Source organism: Vicugna pacos, chromosome 8 (assembly GCF_048564905.1).
Source record: "Vicugna pacos chromosome 8, VicPac4, whole genome shotgun sequence".
Taxonomy (NCBI): domain Eukaryota; kingdom Metazoa; phylum Chordata; class Mammalia; order Artiodactyla; family Camelidae; genus Vicugna; species Vicugna pacos.
In genome coordinates this window covers 42,416,116-42,437,546 of record NC_132994.1, presented here as the reverse complement: position 1 = coordinate 42,437,546, position 21,431 = coordinate 42,416,116, and the positions used below count along the sequence as shown (strand labels likewise).

At 33.5% G+C, this 21,431-nt stretch overlaps 1 long non-coding RNA gene across 1 annotated transcript in view; it reads right to left on the bottom strand.

Annotated features, from left to right (window-relative positions):
- Positions 1-1,366: 1,366 nt before the first annotated feature.
- LOC140697713 (uncharacterized) overlaps positions 1,367-21,431 on the bottom strand; it is an 84,810-nt gene continuing 64,745 nt past the window's right edge. Inside the window, exon 3 of the long non-coding RNA XR_012074968.1 lies at positions 1,367-1,488. This is a non-coding gene — a long non-coding RNA (uncharacterized lncRNA). The remainder of the gene's footprint in view (positions 1,489-21,431) is intronic.

Genomic DNA, 21,431 nt, shown 5'->3' with positions numbered 1-21,431 from the left:
CTATTCCCAAAAATTTACCTAACTCAGAGCTTATTCAATGGTAGAAGCCCTACCCCCAGGGTGTTTGTCCAAAAAAAAAAAAATGATGGCATTTATTTAACATCACAACTGCTTGAAATGGTACCAGTTAGGGGAAAGAAGAAACAAAAGCAGCTCCCTTGCCCCTTTCCTGTTTGCCCATTTCTGTCTCCCTCTAAACTTGAAAGAACCTAAATACAGGAATGAGATCACTAAGCAATTGAAACTAACTCCTGACTTACGCTCTTTTGAATGCACTCTATGCTTTGCCTAACCTGTTGATTCTTTTTTCTAGATAAAAAGAAATGAGAATGAAGGATTAAGCCATTTAAGAATGATTAGCTCTCTACCACCAACAGCCTCCTTAACAATCATACAGGCAGATCGTGAAGTAAGACAACATTTGAAGAGACAGTCAGCCAGTCTGCACACAATGGAGAATGATGTAGAACCCAACCTCCTGCCTTGATGATTCACTGAGATTCTTCCCCCCATTTTTCCCTTTAAGAACTGTCACAGCTAAGCAGAATCTTTGGAGTTTGTCCCTGGACATGAGTCCACCTTCTCCTTAGGTTGCCAGCTTTTCTGATTAAAGTGCCTTTCCTTTCTACTGACACTTGGCTCTCAAATCATTGGCTTTGGAGCAGTGAGCAGCTGAACCTGAGTTCAGTAACAGAAAAAGACAAAAATACATAAAAGAAAGATCTTGGAATAAAGTGTCCATGGGGGACTTTGATAAGCTATGACATATTATTTGAAATAGAAGTCACTATATACATATGGAAGTCTATGCATACACATAGGAAAAATCTGTAAAGCCCTAATCTTTCATTTCTGGCTGATTCTGAGTCCCTTTACAAGCAGGAAGTAAAGAATAAGGAAGAGTTTTAAACCACTGGTAGATAGAGGAGTGCTAAAATCACATACACAGCCCATCTGCCCAAAGATGGAAGACTTAGTTGTTCAGAGCATTTAAGGAAATATCTGTTTACTTAGATGACTGCTAAGCAAACAAAACAGAGACTTCTTGGCTTCACCTGACAGGGGACACAAATATTTCAGAATTAGTCCAACACAGTTACTAAACAGACAAATGAACAATAACACAACAACAACAAACCCTCGGGAAAGGGCAAATTTTACTTCCACATTTGCTCCAATATATCATTTTCAGTGTCCAGTTTTCAATTAATTAAGACAATATAAGTAAACAAGAAAGTGTGGCCCATACACATGGAACAAAGCAGTCATTAAAAACTGCTTTTAAGGACAGTGGACTCACTAGACTAAGGCATGAATTGTATTTATTTATATCATGTTGACTGAAAGAAAATGTTCAGCCTAAAAGTTGAGAATTATGTTTTATTAGGTGGCCTTACTGAGAACTACAGCCTGGGAAGGCAGCCTCTTAGATAGCTCTGAGGCACTGCTCAAAAGAGGTAAGGGGACAGCCAGGACACGAAGGAGTTTCTGCAAAAAAACAAAAACAAGTAGTTGAACATCAAAACATTACTGTTAATCACAAACAAAAACAGACACCTCAAGTTAATGATTTTAACACTTTTCTATGTATGGGAAGATGCAAGACTTATTGAAATCATTCCTTTGATATGAATCTTAACTATTTAGGGTCAGTATATGCAGATTGCTATTATATGTGGAGGACATGATATTATACATAGAAAACTCTGAAGGCTCCACCCAAAAACCATTAGAGCTGATAAAAGAATTTGGCAAGGCAGCATGATACAAGATTAACATACAGAAATCAGCTGCATTTCTTTACATTAACAATGAAATATCAGAAAAAGAAAGTAAAGAAACAATCCCTTTTAAAATTGCATCCAAAAAATTAAAATACTTAGGAATAAATCTGACCGAGGAAATGAAAAACATGTGTGGAGAACTACAAAACACGGACTAAGGAAATTAAAGATGACTTAAAAAAAAAACAGGAGATATCCCATGTTCGTGGATTGGAAGAATTAATATTGTTAAAATGGCCATACTACTCAAAAGCAATCTACTGATTTAATGTAATCCCCATCAAATTACCCAGGACATTTTTCATAGAATTAGAACAAATATTCCCAAAATTTATATAGAATCACAGAAGACCCAGAATTGCCAAAGCATTACTGAAGAAAAAGAATGAAGCTGCAGGAATAACCCTCCCAGACTTCAGACAATACTACAGGGCTACAGTAATCAAAATAGCACGGTATTGGTACAAAAATAGACATATGGATCAATGGAACAGAATAGAGAGCCCAGAAATAAAACTACAAACTTTTGGACAATTAATCTTTGACAAAGGAGTCAAGAACATACAGTGGAGTAAAGACACTCCCTGCAGCAAATGGATAACTGGACAGCTGCATGTAGATGAATGAAGCTGTAATACTCCCTCACTCCATACACAAAAATAAACTCAAAATGGCTTAAAGATTTAAACATAAGACAAGACATTATAAACCCCTTAGAAGAAAACATAGGCAAAATATGACCTGACATAAATCTTGGCAATGTTCTCCTAGGACAGTCTACTCAGGCAATAGAAGTATTTAGGGTCAATATCCTGTTTTTCTCTATTCTGAATCCCCTCATGGTACACTCTTGAGGGTGGCTATTGATGGCTTGAGGGTTGCAACATCCTTTGTTTACTGAAATGGCAGGTGACATCCTTGTCCACAGTACACTGTAAATGAAACATACCTAAAAATTCAAAGAATGTATGATAATCTATGAAATTAAGAGGTCCAAACTTCCAGGTACAATATAAATGAATCATGGGAATAAAATGTACAGCATAGAGAATGTAGTCAACAAAAATATAGTATCTTTGGTGATAGGTGGTGACTAGACTTACTGTGGTGATCATTTTGTAATGTATAGAAATACTGAATGAATATGTTGTGCAGCAGGAGCTAAAGTAGTATTGTAGGTCAATTATACTTCAAAAACAAATAAATAGACTCAAAGAAAAGAGAGATCAGATTTGTGGTTACCAGAGACAGGGGTCTCAGAGGGGGAAGTGGATGAAGGCAGTCACAAGGTACAAACTTCCAGTTATAAGATAAATAAGTACTAGGGATGTAATGTACAACATGATTAATATAAATAAAACTGCTATATGATATATATAAAAGTTGTTAAAGTAAATCTTAAAAGTTCTTATCACAAGGAAAATATATATTTTCTTTTTTTAATTTTGCATATATATGAGATGATGGATGCTCACTAAATTTACTATGGTAATCACTTCATGATGTATGTAAGTCAAATCACTATGCTGTACACCTTAAACTTATACAATGCTGTATGTCAAGTATATCTCAATAGAACTGGGAGTAAAAAAAGAATGCATGAAGACAATGTCTCACCAAATAGGAAATACCAATTCAAAGACAAAGTTTTAAAAATAGATCTAATTAGAAATTCTGGGGTTAAAAGTACAATAACTTAATTGAAAAGTTCACAATACAGATACAATAGCAGATCTAACTAGACAGAAGAAAGAACTGTTAACTTGAAACTTAACTTGAACAGTTAGTTCAGCTGATATTCTATCTGAAAAACAAACAAAAAAAAAAGACATGAGGAAAAATAATCCATTATGTTCCAGAAATTGTTGATAAAATTGTCAGCTTGTGTCTCATCAGAAACCACGGAAGCCAGAAGGCAGGAATTGTGATATATTCAAAGAGAAAAAGACTGCTGACCATGTGCTCCATATTTAACAGAACTATCCTTTAAAAAGTTAAGGAGAAATTAAGAAATTCCAAGACAAAACAGACAACTTATTATTAGCAGACCTGTCTTACAAAAGCTACTTAAGTACTAGGCAGTAACTGAAATCTACATAAAGAAATAAAGAGCTCTGGTAAAGGTAACCATAAAAGTAAATACAGAAGACAGTATAAATGTATTTTTTGGCAACTCTTTTCTTCTGTTATCTGATTTAAAAGACAACTGCAAAAAGCAATTATTATAAAACTGTGATGATGGGCTTATAATGTATACAGTTGTAATTTGATTGACAATAATAGCACAAAGGAATGCGGAGAGAACAAAGCTATATTAGTATAAAGTTTCTGAATACTATTGAAATAAGCTGGTATTATTCCAAACAGGATTATTTTAAAATGCTAATTATAATCCAAGAGTAGTCACTAAGGAAAAAAAAACACAAAATACAGCAAAAGGGAAAATAATGAAATTAAAATGGTACACTAGAAATGATCTATTCAACACAAAAGAAGGAGAAACAGAGAAACAAAAAGACATGAGAAATGGAAAACAAAGAGCATAAGATCAAGCTTAAATTATTCCTTATCAGTAATCACATCTAATGTAAAAAGACTGAATACTGTAATCAAAAAGTAGAAATTGGTTGACTGAATTAAAAAGAAAAATGATCCAGCTATATCTAAAAGACACAATTTAAATTCAGACACATTGAAAATAAAAATGTGAAACAATGGAAAAGATACACCACGTCAATAGTAACTAAAATATAACTGAAATAGCTATACTAAAAGAACCAATTTTAATGCCTATTTAACGTAACATAAATATTATTCAGAAGAGAGGAGAGGAGAACTATGTAATTGACATCTCTAAAGCCCATGCTGAGAGAATTCATCTGGGAGAATTATCATTCCCCAACATGATAGTGGCTATTTTTAATGGAAGTAATGTTTTAACTGAAAAAAAAAAAAAAAGGTTGAGCATTTCAACACTTTCTCTAATGCCACTTAGCAAGATACTTTATACTCTGCCTATTATGACACTAATCCAGCTACTTAAGTATTACTGTACTGAATACAGATGTTTGTTCCCTCATATAAAGAAGGACTTAGACTACATAAAGTACAAAAGTAAAAATTTATATTTTGTAATCAGAGGCATCTGCATTGTAAACTCTTTTATCTCAGTATTACTAAAAGCCCATAGACCAAGGGTAAGAATCTCTGACTTAAAATGCATTGGAAGTCTAAAATTTTATAACATGCCTAGCACTTGAGTAAATACCAGAAAAAAAAAAGTCTTTAAAAATAAAAATACATCCTAAATTGATTACCTTAGGAATATCAAAGTCTAACTTTAGATTTTGGTCAAGTTGATCTTTTATCCAGGACAAGTGATTTAACTTTAAATTACTTCAACTGCAAAAAAAGAATTATATAACTAAGAATAATTGTGATGGATAGTGAACAGTTACACACTAAAAGACTAAGGAGTCAGCACTTGTAGGAAATTTATAGCATAAAATTTGCATATTAGACAAGGACCCCCCCCCTTACAAACAAGAGCCTTTCTTCTCTGTAAAATATTTATCTCAGGAAATGCTAAGTGATGATAATTGGCCTATGATTTTCTTTGCTATGCCAATATCATATTACTTTCAAAAGGAGTTAAGAAGGTTATTCAGATTTCTTAATTAAAGCATTTCCAGGAACAATAAAGTTGCCTTAATATAAAATCCACCCATAGAAGGAAATTGCCATATTTTTACTGTGACCTGTTATGTCAAATCTGAATAAGGTCTTTTATGTGTGTGATCTATCATAGAAACCCTTTATCCCTCTTGTCTTTAGAAGACCCTGGTTGATGAAAGAGCCCTTGAGTACCCAAATAAGGAACTTAATTTGTGACTCTATTTTTTGAAGACAGGACAAATGTAGGACACAGTAGCTTCCAATAATATTCTTTAAAATGTGTAAGTTTAAAAGTATAAGTGATTAGTTTTCATGAGCAGCATAGAAAATCCTCTAGGGGAAATCCAACTTCTTATAGATTGCTTATAGAAACACTTTTTGTTTTTGTCCAGAAATAGTTATATTCCAAATCAAAGACACATAAGAGAAATATTTGAAAGTATTATATGATATTCTTTATAATAACTTAAATTTACAGGTCTATAAAACTTAAAGGGAAAAATGTCATGCTATTTAAAAAGTAACCCTAATGTGTGTTCTATAGGCTTTTTGATGGAAAAGGAAGAAACTTATAGTAGGATAACATGAAAATAAATTGATTTAGTGATTGAAAGATCAAAGATAAACAAATATATTAATATGTTCATAAACTATTTCTTGATTATATAGATTATACAAAAAATTCAGTTTCCTGTAGTAAATTATGACTGTATGTACAGGGAAGACATTGTTGACAATAATGAAGATTCATATGTGAGGTTGAACTTTTTTTTTTCTTTTATTATTCTGAGCTCATAATTTCAAAAGGAGAAAAAATTCATCTCATAATAGACTTGACTTTATTCATCTTGTAGCATCAAGATCTGCTATAGGGGTTTTCCCAGAAACTGAATCAGGATTATTGTTCTCCCATAAAAAAATGTATATTTTGCAAATTAAGAAAATAAACAGAATTGGGCAGAACAAATATCTAGTGTTAAATCTCAACACAATTATTTCTGCCTGTGTCTATCTTCTGTGTTGAACAAGCCATATAAACTTTATGAGAACTTCTAATGCAAGAGCTAAATCTACTGAAACAGCTACCTTCCTAAATTAAAAGAATTACACACACAAGTATGAGACAGAAGAATCTTGTTCTTCTAATGCTTGGGTAAATAGGAATTTCTACAGTTGCACAATAAACTAGAGGAAGAAATCTACAGTCTTGTGAAATTCACAGAAACATAGTATTGTCACAGGGGATATTGTCACAAGCTGCAAATCACCAGTGGACTCATTCCTTTTAGTTTCATATTTGTTCATCTGTTTTCACTCTTGCTTGCTTTTTCAGCGTCTCACCCATTTGCCTATAGTATTAGCTATGATGTTTTTAGAAGTTTTAAAAATCCCAACTTAAACTGACTTAAAAGTAAGAACAGTCATTGTGATGGTTAATTTTATGTGTCAACTTGGCTAAGTTACGGTACCCAGTTGTTTAGTCAATCATCAGTCTAGATGTTGTGGCAAAGGTATTTTTAAAATTTTATTAACATTCAAATCAGCGGACTTTGAGTAAAGCAGACTACTAATTTCATAATGTGGGTAGGTCTCATCCTATCAGCTGAAGGCCTTCAGAGAAAAGACAGGACCCCAGGAAAGTAAGGGATTCTGCCTCCATACTGCCTTTGGCTTCAAGACTGCAACATCAACTCTCCCCTGGGTCTCCAGCTGATCGAGGTTGCAGAATTTGACATTTCCAGCACCCATAATTGTGTGAGCCAATTCCCTAAAATAATTCTTCTTACTCAAGCACTAAAGGAAAAACATCATAACTTTGGAAGACTGTCTTCTCAATCTCATAGCAGTAGAATGGTTTACTTCTGGCAATTGAAAACATGATCTATATCCTAGAATAAATCCCAAATATTAAGGACAGGAGTTCCACTTCTAAAAACATCTTTATCAGTGTCTTTTTTTCCTTTTGAATAATAATTATAAATGTTTACTTCTACATTTTATGAGAATGAAAGAAGTAAGTACAGGAACACTAAACATTAAGTGTATTTACCTCAGATTTAATCAAGAACACTGGTCACAGTCATTAGGATCTTATCTAATAATATTCTCAAGACTGGAGGATCTACATAAAAGCAGTCTACTCCTGTTGAGTCTTTTCATTTTTATTTCAAATATATTATTTAATTTTAATAGCTAATTTCTTTACTTGGCTTTAAAGATGAGCCAGTTGTGAAGAGCTGGGTTTTCTTTAGCAGGAAAGTATTTCCCTGCCCACGGAAAGAGATATCTCAATCAAAAAATACCCTACAGGAAATAGATTTTTAAAAAGTAATACTATTGCATCGTAAGCACAGACTGCATATGTTACTACCCTCAAGGTTTAGCTACTGAACCTTGAAAGTTTCAAATTTTGTATTCAGTGAAAAGCAACAAAGTTCCCTAAACAGAATTAATTGTACAGATTCACAAAATGCCTTAGAGGATTTAAATTCTAAGTTCCAATTTCATTATAAATACTTATTTCATTTAATTTGGGATAAAGTGTAAGATCATATTATATTTTGGCAAAGTATGCTACTCTTTTATAGCTCCAGAAACTGTCTAGGCAAGTGTAATGCATGTTTAAGGATAATAGTGAAGCACTCCTCAAGTGTATCATCTCTAATGGATTAAATATAAAGTACAATTATAGACATATTTGTACAGAAAGGTGCTGAACTAGACAATGTCACACAAGAATTACCTTATAATAATTGATAATTTTTAAAAGAAACTTTGTGTGTAAAATATTTTTACTTAGTATATACAAAATAATGAAAGAAATACTCAAATAAGGATACCAAATAATTTCATGTGCAAGGTCATGTGCTAGTCACTGTGAGAAGAATAAAACATAATAATAAAATAGTGAAGTATAGTCAATATTCTAAAGAAAACTGCATATTTAATTATAAAATTAAGGTACAAATATATTGAAGAAAAGAAGACAGCTAAATATTATGTATAAAAATGTTACAAGCAGATATAAATGAAGTATAATTTTGTAGTGATACTCAATCAAATATTGACACTGATACTTTGTAGTGGACTCAATCAAATAATGAGACATCACTAGAAGCTCGGGTATCCTGGAAGGACTTTAAGGTACAGAAAACTTCTGAGTGCACAATAGCGAAAATATAATTAATATATATAAATATGCAAATATTGTTGCCCTGGAAATAATACAGATATTTTGATACAGATCACAGGCTTGGAGCTAATAATAAATATGAAAAATATTAATATCCCTAATATATAACTGTTTGCCAATTAAAAAATATAAGAGAAAAACTCAAGGGAACATGACCAAAAAATGCACAGAGAATCACAGGAGCAGGTGGAAGATTTTCAGGAACATTTGAAAGGACACAAAATGTTACTATTAGTTGAGAAAATATTTTGTTGAAAAGATTAGTGAAGTATTTTTAAATTATCAAATTAGAAATTTAAAAAACTGTAATAATCAAGTTCTTGAAAATGTCATGGGGTAATAATTCCCCAACATTAATCCCTGGAATATGAATTGATTTTTTTTATATAAAATAATTTGTCATCATGTTTAAAGAACTTCAGAAGGGTTGAAAGTTTTTAGCCCAGTAATTTCACTAGTAATAGTGTATCTAAAGAAATAATCTCACACACAGAAATAAAATGATGAATGGGAATATCCATTACTACGTTTCATATAACACAAAATTGAAGAAGGCTAAATATTCAATGGTCTGTAAATTGCTGCAATAAAAATGATGTCATTCATGTGATGAAATGTAATGAGTCAGTAGAAAAGAATTTAAAACATTAAAAATTTTCTAGTGGTGATGTTGTATGAGTGAATGTAAAATAACTTTTTTATAAAACTACTTTGCTAAAAACAATTACATAAAATTGTTTTCAATTATATCTACATATAGAGATAGATATATGTTACATACCTATATATCAATATATTGCAAACTTTTCGTTAATTTTTCTAAAACAATTAACAAATTAATAAATACTATTTCATTTTTCACTTGAAAATCTGTACTATAAAATGGAACATATGCAAAATAAACATAAACAAAATAATATAAAGTGACGAATCCCAATAGAATAATTTAAACATTAATACCAATGCAAAGAGAAACAATAAATTAGAATTCTAGATAATGTTGCATTTTTGTAATTTTGAAATAATATATCCTGAAGATCCTAGTAACTAAAAACACTAGAAATATAAGTTTTCCAGCTATAATTATTTTTTAGAGGAAAAATGCATTTTTCCTAAATGCTAAGGGAATTTGCAGCACTGATTTCTCTGTAAAGGATGTTTTGCAATATACTCAGAAAGAATTACATAAAAAATAAAAACTGGTTTTATTTGGCCATTTCATGTATCAATTGTCAGCAACATTTATAAATTTAAAATTAAATGCCCTTGGAGTTAACAGGATATAGTCAAGTTACTCAGGTTTCATGAAATTTATTGGAAAGAGATTATGGAGACATAATAAGATTAATCATCATAGTGGCCATTAGACAGCTACCTCAGTTAATCACTGTTTAAATGGATCTTTAACTAGAGATGGAGCAGGTATTTGACAACTCATGTCTCCACTCAATACTCTAAGATATTTATTGTTTTGAGTTCTGAAAATACAGGCCTTTTATAGCATATCCTCAGGTTATAAGACACGCACTTTTCAAGCTAAACAATTTTCTAAATGGAGGCTTTCTCAGCTTCATAGAGGGAAGCTGAAAGAGATGTCTCTGATGTAAAATATTTGTAGGCACTATTCAACATCCCACTTTCTAAGCCATTATAGAATCAATATGTTTCTTGTAAACAATGATTTTTTAAAGTGTTTTTTTAACTTTGATACCTGGCAAAGGTAGATTTTAAATGGCACTAGATAAATCAATATTTGAATTTGAATTCATTTGAGTAAATGAATTAATGCCATTAATATTGTCAATTAGAATCCTGAAGAATAACTGATTAAAATAGCTATTTTTATTTGCATACCTTTCTAATTATAAAGCCAGTAGGGGAGGCATGCTATAAAAAAGTGCATTAACGTATTACTAAAAGAGGGAAATCGTAGCCACACCCAGTAAATTCCAGTTATAGTTGGGAATGTTTAACCAAGACCTTTATTAATGTTAACATTTCCTTAAGATACACTTACATAGATAGGTAGATAGATATTTTTGTATCTGTATATCTATATAGCTCCCATGAATAAAAAATTTATAATCAATGAATATATGACTTGAGAAGTCAAGATTTTGTTATTTTTTCATTTATATAAATAACTAATTATAACAACAATAAATAAAATAATAAGTAAATATACAGTGGAAAATAGACAGTTTCTTCAGCAAGAGTGATGTTGGGGAAGCTAGACAGCTACGTGAAAAACAATGAAGTTAGAACTCTCCCTCATACCATATACGGAAATAAAGTCAAAATGGCTTAAAGACTTAAACATGAGATGGAACACCAAAAATCCTCTAGAAGGAAACATAGACAAAACATTCTCTGACATAAATCATGGCAATGTTTTCCAAGGTCAGCCATCCAAGGCAATAGAAAAGCAAAAATAAACAAATGGGACCTAATCAAACTTATAAGCTTTTGCATAGCAAAGAAGTCATAAACAAAGGGAAAAGACAATCTACGAAACAGGAGAGAATATTTGCAAATGAATGCAACTGATAAAAGCTTAATTTCCAGAATATACAAACAGTTCATACAACTCAATAACAAAAACATACAACCCAATCAAAAAAAAAAAGGGCAGACAATCTAAATAGACATTTCTCAAAAAAAGACATACAAATGGCCAATACGCACATGAAAATATGCTCAATATCACTAATTATCAGAGGAATGGAAAACAAAACTACAGTGAGGTATCACTTCACAGCAGTCAGAATGGCCATCATTAAAAGGAGCCCTCCTACTTTGTTGGTGGGAATGCAATTTGGTGCAGCCACTGTGGAAAACAGTATGGAGATTCCTTAAAAAATGAAAAATGGATTTACCATTTGGTCTGACCATCCCATTCCTGGGCATATATCTGTAGAAAACTCTAACTTGGTAAGACACATGCACCCTAGTGTTCATAGTGGCACTGTTTACAATAGCCAAGGCATGGAAGAAACCTAAATGTCCATCAGCAGATGATTGGATAAAGAAGTGATCTGTGTGTGTGTGTGTGTGTGTGCGTGTGTGTAATGGAATACTACTCAGCCACAAAAAATTAAATAATACCATTTGCAGCAACATAGATTGACCTAAAGATTATCATACTAATTGAAGTAAGTTAGAAAGAGAAAGACAAATATCATATAATATCACTTATGTATGGAATCTCAAAAAAAATTATACAAATGAACTTATTTACAAAACAGAAAGACTCACAGACATAGAAAACAAACTTATGTATGGTTACCAAGGAGGAAGGGGGAGGAGTGATAAATTAGGAGTTTGGGATTAGCAGATACAAACTACTATATATAAAAAAGAAACAACAAGGACCTAATGAATAGCATAGGGAATTACAGTCAGTATCTTGTAATAACCAATAATGAAAAAATATATAAAATATATATATGTATATATATATATTTGTGTAACTGAATCACTATGCTGTACACCAGAAACTAATGTGACATAGTAAATCAACTATACTTCATTTTAAAAACTAAAGCAAAGATAAAATCAATAAGCAAAATAATATAAAATAGTGTAAAATTTAACAATTGGTAGTATATACTGAAACTCCTTACTGAGATTGAGAAGTAAAGGGCTGCAACTTAGTGGCAAGAAAGCTGCTGTAGTGATGATAGAAGACACAACATTTTAACAAAATCAAGTAGAAAGGCAATTACAGAAGATTTTACTAAAGACCAGTGGTGAGATGTCTAGGGCCACTTTAAGTAGTTACACTGAAACCACTGTATCAAATCAAATGGGTCTTGCATCAAACAACGTAGTTGACTTCTTGCTCACATACGCAGTCTAGTGTGGATGTAAAGGTTAATGAGTGGCCTCTTTCCATGTGGTGAGTCAAGGATATACACCATGTTTTAACGTCCGGCTACCATCCACATGCCCCTAACAGAAGAAGAAAGAGATCTTAAAGAAGGAATACCTATTTCTTAAATTTATGGTTCACACATGGCACATACCACTTTATCACAGGATCCACTGCCAATATGTATGACCACTAAGAGGGGATGGGGAACTCAATGTACTAATAATCTAAAAAAGAAGGCAAAAATAAGACTTTGATGAACACTGAGCAGTCATCATTATAAGACTAGGTGAATGAAGAATTACATGTATAGATGACGTTAAAATTAAAAAAAAATCTCATAAATATGTCAGGTAAGTTGGGGCAGCTTTATCATATCCATTTTGCAGCTGAGGAAATTTTGAAATTCTCCCAGTTTTTTATCTTTCCGTCACACAGTTTTATCTCAATTTTTAGGGAAAATTAGACCTAATCAATATAAGACTTATCACTGTCATTTGCATAAAGTCCTCTTCTCAGGTAATTAATGTAGCCATGGCTTTGAATTTCAGTTTTGCTGTATTTTCCTGTGTATGAACTTCTGCCTGAACAATCTATCCTAGACAAAAGGTGAAAACGTCTAGAACCTAGTCTCTGACTTGCCAGCCTTCCAAAAATACATTGCATATTTTCTCTGAATTCCCACTCAGAATGAGGCCTCGCTATCTACTAACAGACTATCTCTGAAAAGCCTATTTGTCTTCTTTGATAGTCCAGTGTTGCATTCACCCATGATTTTACATTGCAGGGCTCTGTCTGCTTGTTGCTTATCAATATCCCACCCTCAGCCCTTAAAAGATTCATCAACCCCAGCCGCCAACTTCCATCCTGACAACATTCAGACACTGTATTCTGTTGGCATCCTGGACTTCCCTCCAGTGGTACAGCTTGGTCTGCCCTCTCAGTGTCTTTACTGTCTCAGGGGATAAGCCTGTTTCTAGGTTCCTGAACCACTTCCTCTTGTCTGGCCTTCTTTGGTGTGTAAGTCGCAGCGGTGTCACAAGTTAGGGAAGAAACTGAATTAGAACACACGCACATCAACAGACAGTTTGATTTAAAATCTAGAATACACAAGCATATAAGGTCAACTGATTTTTGACAAATGTGCCAAGAAAACACAATGAGAAAGGATAGTGTGCAAGAAACGATGTTGGGAAAACTAGACATCTATGTGAAAAAGGAAAGAAAGAAAGAAAAAGAAATGAGACCCCTATCCTTACATTACACCATACACAAAAATCCACTCAAAATGGGTTAAAGACTTAAAGCTAAGACCTAAAACTGTAAAACTCCTAGATGAGAACAGGGAAAATCTTTTGACATTGGTCATTAATATTAATGATTTCTTGGCTATGATACCAAAAGCACAGGTAACAAAAGAAAAAAATAGAAAACTACATCCAACTAAAGAGTTTCTGCACATCAAAGGAAATAATCAACAGAATCATAAAGTAACCTACAAAATGGGAGCAAACATTTGTAAGCCACGTACCTGATAAAGTGTTAACATCCAAAATATATAAGGAACTCATACAACTCAGTAACAAAAACCAAATAACTACTGAAATTGGTCAAAGGACTTGAACAGCCATTTCTCCCAAGACATACAGATGACCAACAGATACAGGAAAATATGTTCAACATCATTAATTGCCAGAGAAATGCAAACCAAAATTGTAATGAGATATCAACTCACATTTGCTAGGTTGGCCTAATTACCAAAAAAAAAAAAAAAAAAAAAAAAAAGACTGTCAGCTAGGATGTGAAGACATTCAAACCCCTGTACACTGTTGATGAGAATGTAAATTGGTACTGCAACTATGGACTTTTGAGCAACTTCTGAGTATGGATATTCCTTAAAAAATTAAAAGTAGCACTACTATATAATCCAGCAATTCTACTTCTGAGTATAGGCACACCTTGGAGTTATTTTGGGTTCATTATAGACCACCTCAATAAAGCAAATATTCCCGTAAGTGAGTCACACAAATATTTTGGTCTCTCAGTGCATATAAAAGCTATGCTTACACTATAGTGTAGTCTATTAAGTTTGCAATAGCATTATGTCTAAAAAAAGCACATATGAATTAAAAGAACTCTATTGCTAAAAAATGTTAACAATCATTTGCAATAGTAATATTCAACCTCTCTGATCACAGATCACAACAAATATAATAATAAAAAAATTTGAAATACTGTGAAAATTACTAAACAGTGACATAGAGACACAAAATGAGCAAATTCTGTTGGAAAAATGAATCTGATAAACTTACTTGATACAGGGTTGCCACATATCTTCAATTTGTAAAAAAAAAAATACTGTATCTGCAGTGTGCAATAGAATGGTGTGTCTGTATAGACCCAAGGTAAAAAAAAAAATCAGTATCTCAAAGTATCTGCCCTCCCTTGTTCACTGTAGCACTATTCGCAATAGCCAAGATACGGGAACAACCCATATGTCCACAGACGGACAGATATATGAATGGAAAACTGTGGTGTGTATATGTGTGTGTGTGTGTGTGTGTGTGTGTGTGTGTGTGTGTACACACACACACACACAATAGAATAAGTCTTAAAAAATAAGGAAATCTTGCCATCTGCAACAACATGGATAAACCTGAAGGACATTATGTCACATGAAGTAAGCCAGTCATAGAAGGACCAATTTCCACTTATATGAGATATCTACAATAGGCAAACTAATAGAAGCAGAGAATACAATAGTGTTGCCAGATGCTGGGAGTTGTTATTCAATGGACATAAATTTTCCATTATGCTTCCGTTAAGAGATCTACACTATAACATAGTGCCTATACAGATCTTCCTCAACTTACCATGCAATTATGTCCAGATAAAGCCACTGTAAGTTGAAAATATCATAAGTAGAACACGCTCTTAATACACTTAATCTACTGAGCATCATAAGTTAGCCTAACTTATGTGAAACCTTCTCAGAACACTTACATTAGCCTACAGTTGGGAAAATCATCTAGCACAAAGCCTATTTTATAATAAAGTGTTAGATATCTCATGTAATTTATTGAATGCTGTACTGAAAGTCAAAACCAAGAATGGCTGTCTGGGTCCAGAGTGGTTGCGAGTGGATTGGTTGTTTACTCTTGTGATCACGTGACTGACTGGGAGCTGCGACTCCGTGCCTTGCCCAGCATCATGAATATGTATCATACTGCAGAACACTAGCCTGGGAAAAGATAAAAATTCCAAATATGGTTTCTACTGAATGTGTATCACTTTTGCACCATATTAAAATTGAAAAATCAGACATCAAACCATCATAAGTTGGGGACTGTAGTTAACAGTACAGTATTGTACACTTAAAAATTTAAGAGGGTGGGTCTCATGTTAAGTATTCTTGCAACAACAACAAACAAAAGACACCAAAATGACATAAGGAAACTCTCATAAGTGCTGGATACGTCTATTATTTTGATTGTGGTGATGGTATCATGGCTGTTGCAAATGCATCAAATTGTATACATTAAATATGTACAGTTCTTTTCATATCAATTACCTTATTAAAGTGATAGATGATAGATAGATGATAGATAGATAGATAGATAGATAGAAAGGAAGATAAACAGAAAGACAGTAAGATAGAACCGGAATACATTTTACCACACAACAATAACTTAAAATGAACGACAGTGGAAAGGGCATAATCATAGACTGAGATGATCAGCTCTCCCGTATACCACATAATATGACTTACAAGAGACAAGGCGAGGAGTTTTTAATTTCAGATTCATCATTAAAATCCAAATTTTTTTTCTTTTTAACATTTTCATTCCACTGTAGCTTTTAAATCTTACTAGATATGTAAGGCATACCAAAATTCTTGAGGCTTACTTGAGCTCTAAACCTAGCAGAATATAATTTGGCATAAAATATCTAGATACATTCAGATAATCCTGGATATTGTTTCCATACCCTTGAACAGCATGACACTGAGACTTAGTATGAAATTGCTTCATGCAGGGTTCTGAAACATATAAACTGTACATGATGTAACACCTGGCCACTTCTCAGCCTATATGTTACCTATCAACATGGAACCAAAATGAAGTGATGCATAAATGTGCAGCTATTTAACTCAAGATTATCATCTACATTAAATATGCTCACGAGATTGGCATCCAGTACTACCCATCATACTGCTAATTAACTTTCCATAACCTTAGGCAACTGCATGTAGTATAATTTAACACATATAGAGAACTAGCTGATCTCAGATTGGGAAGAGACATCTGTAAGGCATTTCCAGGATAGCACTAACATATGGGATGATGTGAGAAATACCACCTCATTTTCAATATCTTCTCTGTGACCCAATGTACTTTTGTAAGAATTTAGCAAGGATATTTTCAGACTCAATGGCAGATGTTTTTAATGGCTTATTTCCTATAAATTTGACTGTTTTGGCCTAAGTCTGGTCAAAATTTATAGAACAGTCTGTGGTTAGGAAGAGGTTCTCTGTGTATCCTCTTCAATATCAGAAACCACCTAGGCCACTTTTTATGTAGGTGTAACTGCTGTGTAAGATATGTTTTTACTGTCACCTTTCCTACTAAAGACTCATGTATCTTCTTTATGCTCCATTCAATTGTCCTACTAATTGCTATTTATGGTTACTACTTAATAAACACTGACAAGACAAAAGAATATAAGAAATGTGACATCACCGGCATAGATAACAAATCTATTACTTTGGATATAATATCTTCAGAAAGATTGGAAAATCACAGCTATTTATGGAATAGGGAAGAAGACAGTCAGCAGAGAAATTGTAAAGAATAACACAAAAAATAGAGTCATAGTCTTTTACTCTTCTAGTCTTCAATCGTAACATTTAAAATTAAAAATAATCATGTATAAAAATTATATAAAAAAGATATTTAGCATATCAAAATATCATGTAGTATATTAACATATTTCATAGAACATATGATTCCATCAGATGTTATGAGGAGAGTAGAATTTATGTTATAAGGAGGGTGGAAACTAATAAAAAGTTCAGATAGTGAATGAAGATCATAGATTTAAAATTTCTTGAGCTATTCAGAAAAAAGACACTAAGTAAATCACAAGTATCATTTCATTAATGTTATAAGCCCCAGCACCAGAAAAGAATGCACATACAGATCATTAAGTCCTGTTCATAACTCATTAGTTTGTTTAACTTTCACAGATTAGATACCCCATTCATTTTCCATGCACCCTGATCATCTTGAGCAGATGCAGTTATCATTGTCCTCAGTTATGTCTTCTTAGTGAGGATGTTGACAAGAGAAATGAGATCCTAACTGTCTCTGACAGTGAATCCAATTGACACAGAATGAATAATACTTTAAATGACTAGAATACCCTTACCAAGGGTGCTTTGAAGATTAAGTATGACACTGTAGAACTGAATATAGTGGCTGTTGTGAAGATAACTCTTTAACATAAACCTATGAACTGAATGAAAAGCTCTTAAAAATGTTCTGGAAATACTATATCTTAAATTTCACATAAACATTTCGCCTCATACAAAAATACCCAAAGCTATCAGTATTGTATTATTTCAGGAAATAGGCTAGGGTTGAGGAATATTTTGAGTGACAAAAAATAACTGTGAATATGAATTATGATACCCTTCCAAATGTATAAGATTGAACAGGGAAAAATATAGTAAATGTAAGAGTGAGCCAAGAAGAAGTAGATTAAAAAAAAAAAAAGACATGATGGCTACTGGATTCCTCTTATGCCTGTCTATTTTACAAGACAATTTGATGGCAATGAAAACAGACTGAATAAATCCTTCTTAGCCTACCAACTACCTAGAAGCAGGAGAAAATATTTTATTGTTATCCTCATTTTTCTTATTGCAGCTATCTATTCTGAAAATGTTTTGTATGGTCTTAATCAGCAAACACTGAAGAGAATATCTAATGCTTTTCATCAGGCTTTATTTCTTATCACCTGCAAAATCAAGTCAGCGTATTAGAAAGATAAATTTCAGATTATTCACTGCCATCGTTAAAAATGTATACAACCAGGTAACAGCATCAAAAACAGCATAATGTGCATGTTCTCTGATGTTATCACTTACAATACCCTGAAATCACTTAACATGTAACACTAGAGTGCATTTAACACTGAAGGCACTGCCATACCATTTTGGCAGCTTTGATCAACTTTGTCATTTCAGACATCTGGTAGTTTTTATATTGATCATGCATTAATCAGAGCCACTTTTGTTTCAGAATTAGCATACCAAAACTGTTCTGAGTTACAGTGCTAATATGGCCTACCAAAGACTAAATTAACATTTTACTGCTATTAACCAAAGGCAATACCTGATTTTAAAAAATGCCAAAACTTCACAATCTAAGCTGTTTAAATTTCAAGACGTCTAATCTATGCCTACAGATGGGAAGCACATCTCCTTCTTTTCCTGCTGACGAAGTTAAATGCCAGGTTTCAAATGTCTAACAAGAGTTTTGATTTCCCATCTATGTGTTTACTAGCAATACAAAAAGTCTAAGAAGACCACTTAACCTCCTTACAAAAATTTATATAATTAGTGAAGTCAGGTTCACTTTAAAGACAAGCAAATATAAAGAACTGCTTATTAATAATAGAACTAAGATATTCTAATCTTCATCTAGTTGTATGGATTATTTATGTAACGGGGAAAGTGAATTTCAAACACTTTCAAATTTCATCACTGAAAGATGATAACTGGCTGAAAAAGAAAGCAAAACTTTATGCATTTCTTTGAGTGTAATTTCGTAAACTTTTTACTTAGCAATTCTCCTCAGGCAACACTTATGCATTAGTGTTCATCCCAGAGAAATTCTGGCTCCCAACCCTTAGGGGTTTACACAGCAAATGTCACATTTTCTATGTGCAGATACATTCATAAATCAATGTGTACAACTCATACTGCCTGAATCTTTATAGCAAATTTTAATCAGTTAAACACATACAAATTTTGCCACACTTCATCCGCTGCTATGATGAGATCAGAATATAGCAGATGTAGCTGCCTGACAAAGAAACATAGCAATTAATGTCAAGCAGATTCTGGGTAAAATATCTTATGAAAATGTAACTAACATTTTCTGTCAGTGATTCAATCATGTCTTCACAATGTGAAACCGAGTGAGAAGATAATCTTGCTATTTGATTGAGAACAGTTTCTGATATAATAAACAGATATTTGCCAAGTCTCCCAACAAGTCAAATTGCTTTAGGAACCTGAGAGGGGATACATATATAGGCTACAAGGATGGAGGAAGAGAAGAGAAGAACGGAGAAAGATTAGAGTTTGTTTCATCTTGACTTGTGACTTTTAGAATATATATCTGGTTGTATTCTTTGCTAAGAGATAGTTGAGAAAATATTCTGCATTGGTCAGGGTAATGAATAAAACAAAATAAAAAGTAGGCTGACAGGGCAGTTTAGGAGAGATATGAAGATGGACATCTCAGAATGGTCACAGTGTAAAGACAATCTGTGTATATAGAAGAGGCCAGTGCTGAGCCCTGTATGAGACCCTTCACTGGGGGAGGGGAGGCAAAACACCACTCGGTGGCAAGCTGATATCAGTGGGCTGGTTACACAAAGTGGTTTCCATCTTGGAGGGGCAGATGTTGTACTCAATAAAATACATAATTGGCACATGAATTTGCCTTCTGCCTCAGTGCATATACTGACATCATTTGTGGATCTACATAATGCCTGAGTCTTCACTACACAATGTTGCTGCTGACTAAAGGACATATTTTACGTAAAAGAAATACAGATGTGAGTTCATACTCACAGTATTCAATTGTCATACCATGTGCCCTTTAGAGCCTGTAGCTTGATGGAATGATGAGACAGAATGATGGAGGCGCAGTTGCAGAATATGCTAGAAGAAAACCTCTTACAAGTCTGAAGCACTGTGCTACAGGATTCATTTGATGCCTTAAACCAATGGTCAACATGTGACGTCATTTCCCACGTAGCCAGATTACACAGGTCCAGGGACCAAATAGCAGAAGTAGGAATGGCCCTCTCACAATTATAACTAATAATAATGATGATAAGGGTAATAATAATAATAATGATACATGCAAGAATTTTTTTCTTACAATCCTAGGGTATCTAAGATATAAGTGTTTCTTCCAGGACAGAGTTAGCTCCAATAAAAGGAAAACTGAGAGAGGCACCTGACATTTTTGAAATTGTCATAGCACTAAACCAAAGAGAAGTGAGTGATCCTAACTACCAGTCATGATACAAAATGGGGGCAAGAAGGAATAAGGCCAAGAATCAGAATATTCACTGCATCACCACTAAGCATTCCCATGCCTGATAATACTGTCAATGGAAAACCGTGGAAACTCAGTGAAGAGCTGACTATCTAGGACTCGAGTTTTCCTATGCTGACAGCTCAGCTATCTCCAACCAAACGAAGGGCCAGTGTGGTTACTAAGGGGCCCGATTTGTGTATTGTGCTGTACATGCTTTGTTTGTACTTCTAGATCTGTTCTTCATCCTTCTCCTTCTTTCTCTGTGTACAAAAGGCCCTGACTTCCCTGGCTTCCATTTGAGTTCAGTGGGAGATTCTGGTGGGAGAGAGGCTGTGTTCATTCCCTTTGCTTCCTGTCTTTCAGTCTGCAGTCTGGCCTTTGCTGCTTTTTTTCTCCCCAAGCTGTAGCTTCTGTCACAGTCCCACACCCAATTAAACAGTCTTCACTGGGTTGCAGCAAGTATCCCTTTCCTTGCCCTGCTAGGCCTGTGGGTGATGACCATGCCCCACTGTTGCTGGCTCACAGAGGCATCATCATCTCTTCATTGTTGTTGCCCACACTGCTATAAA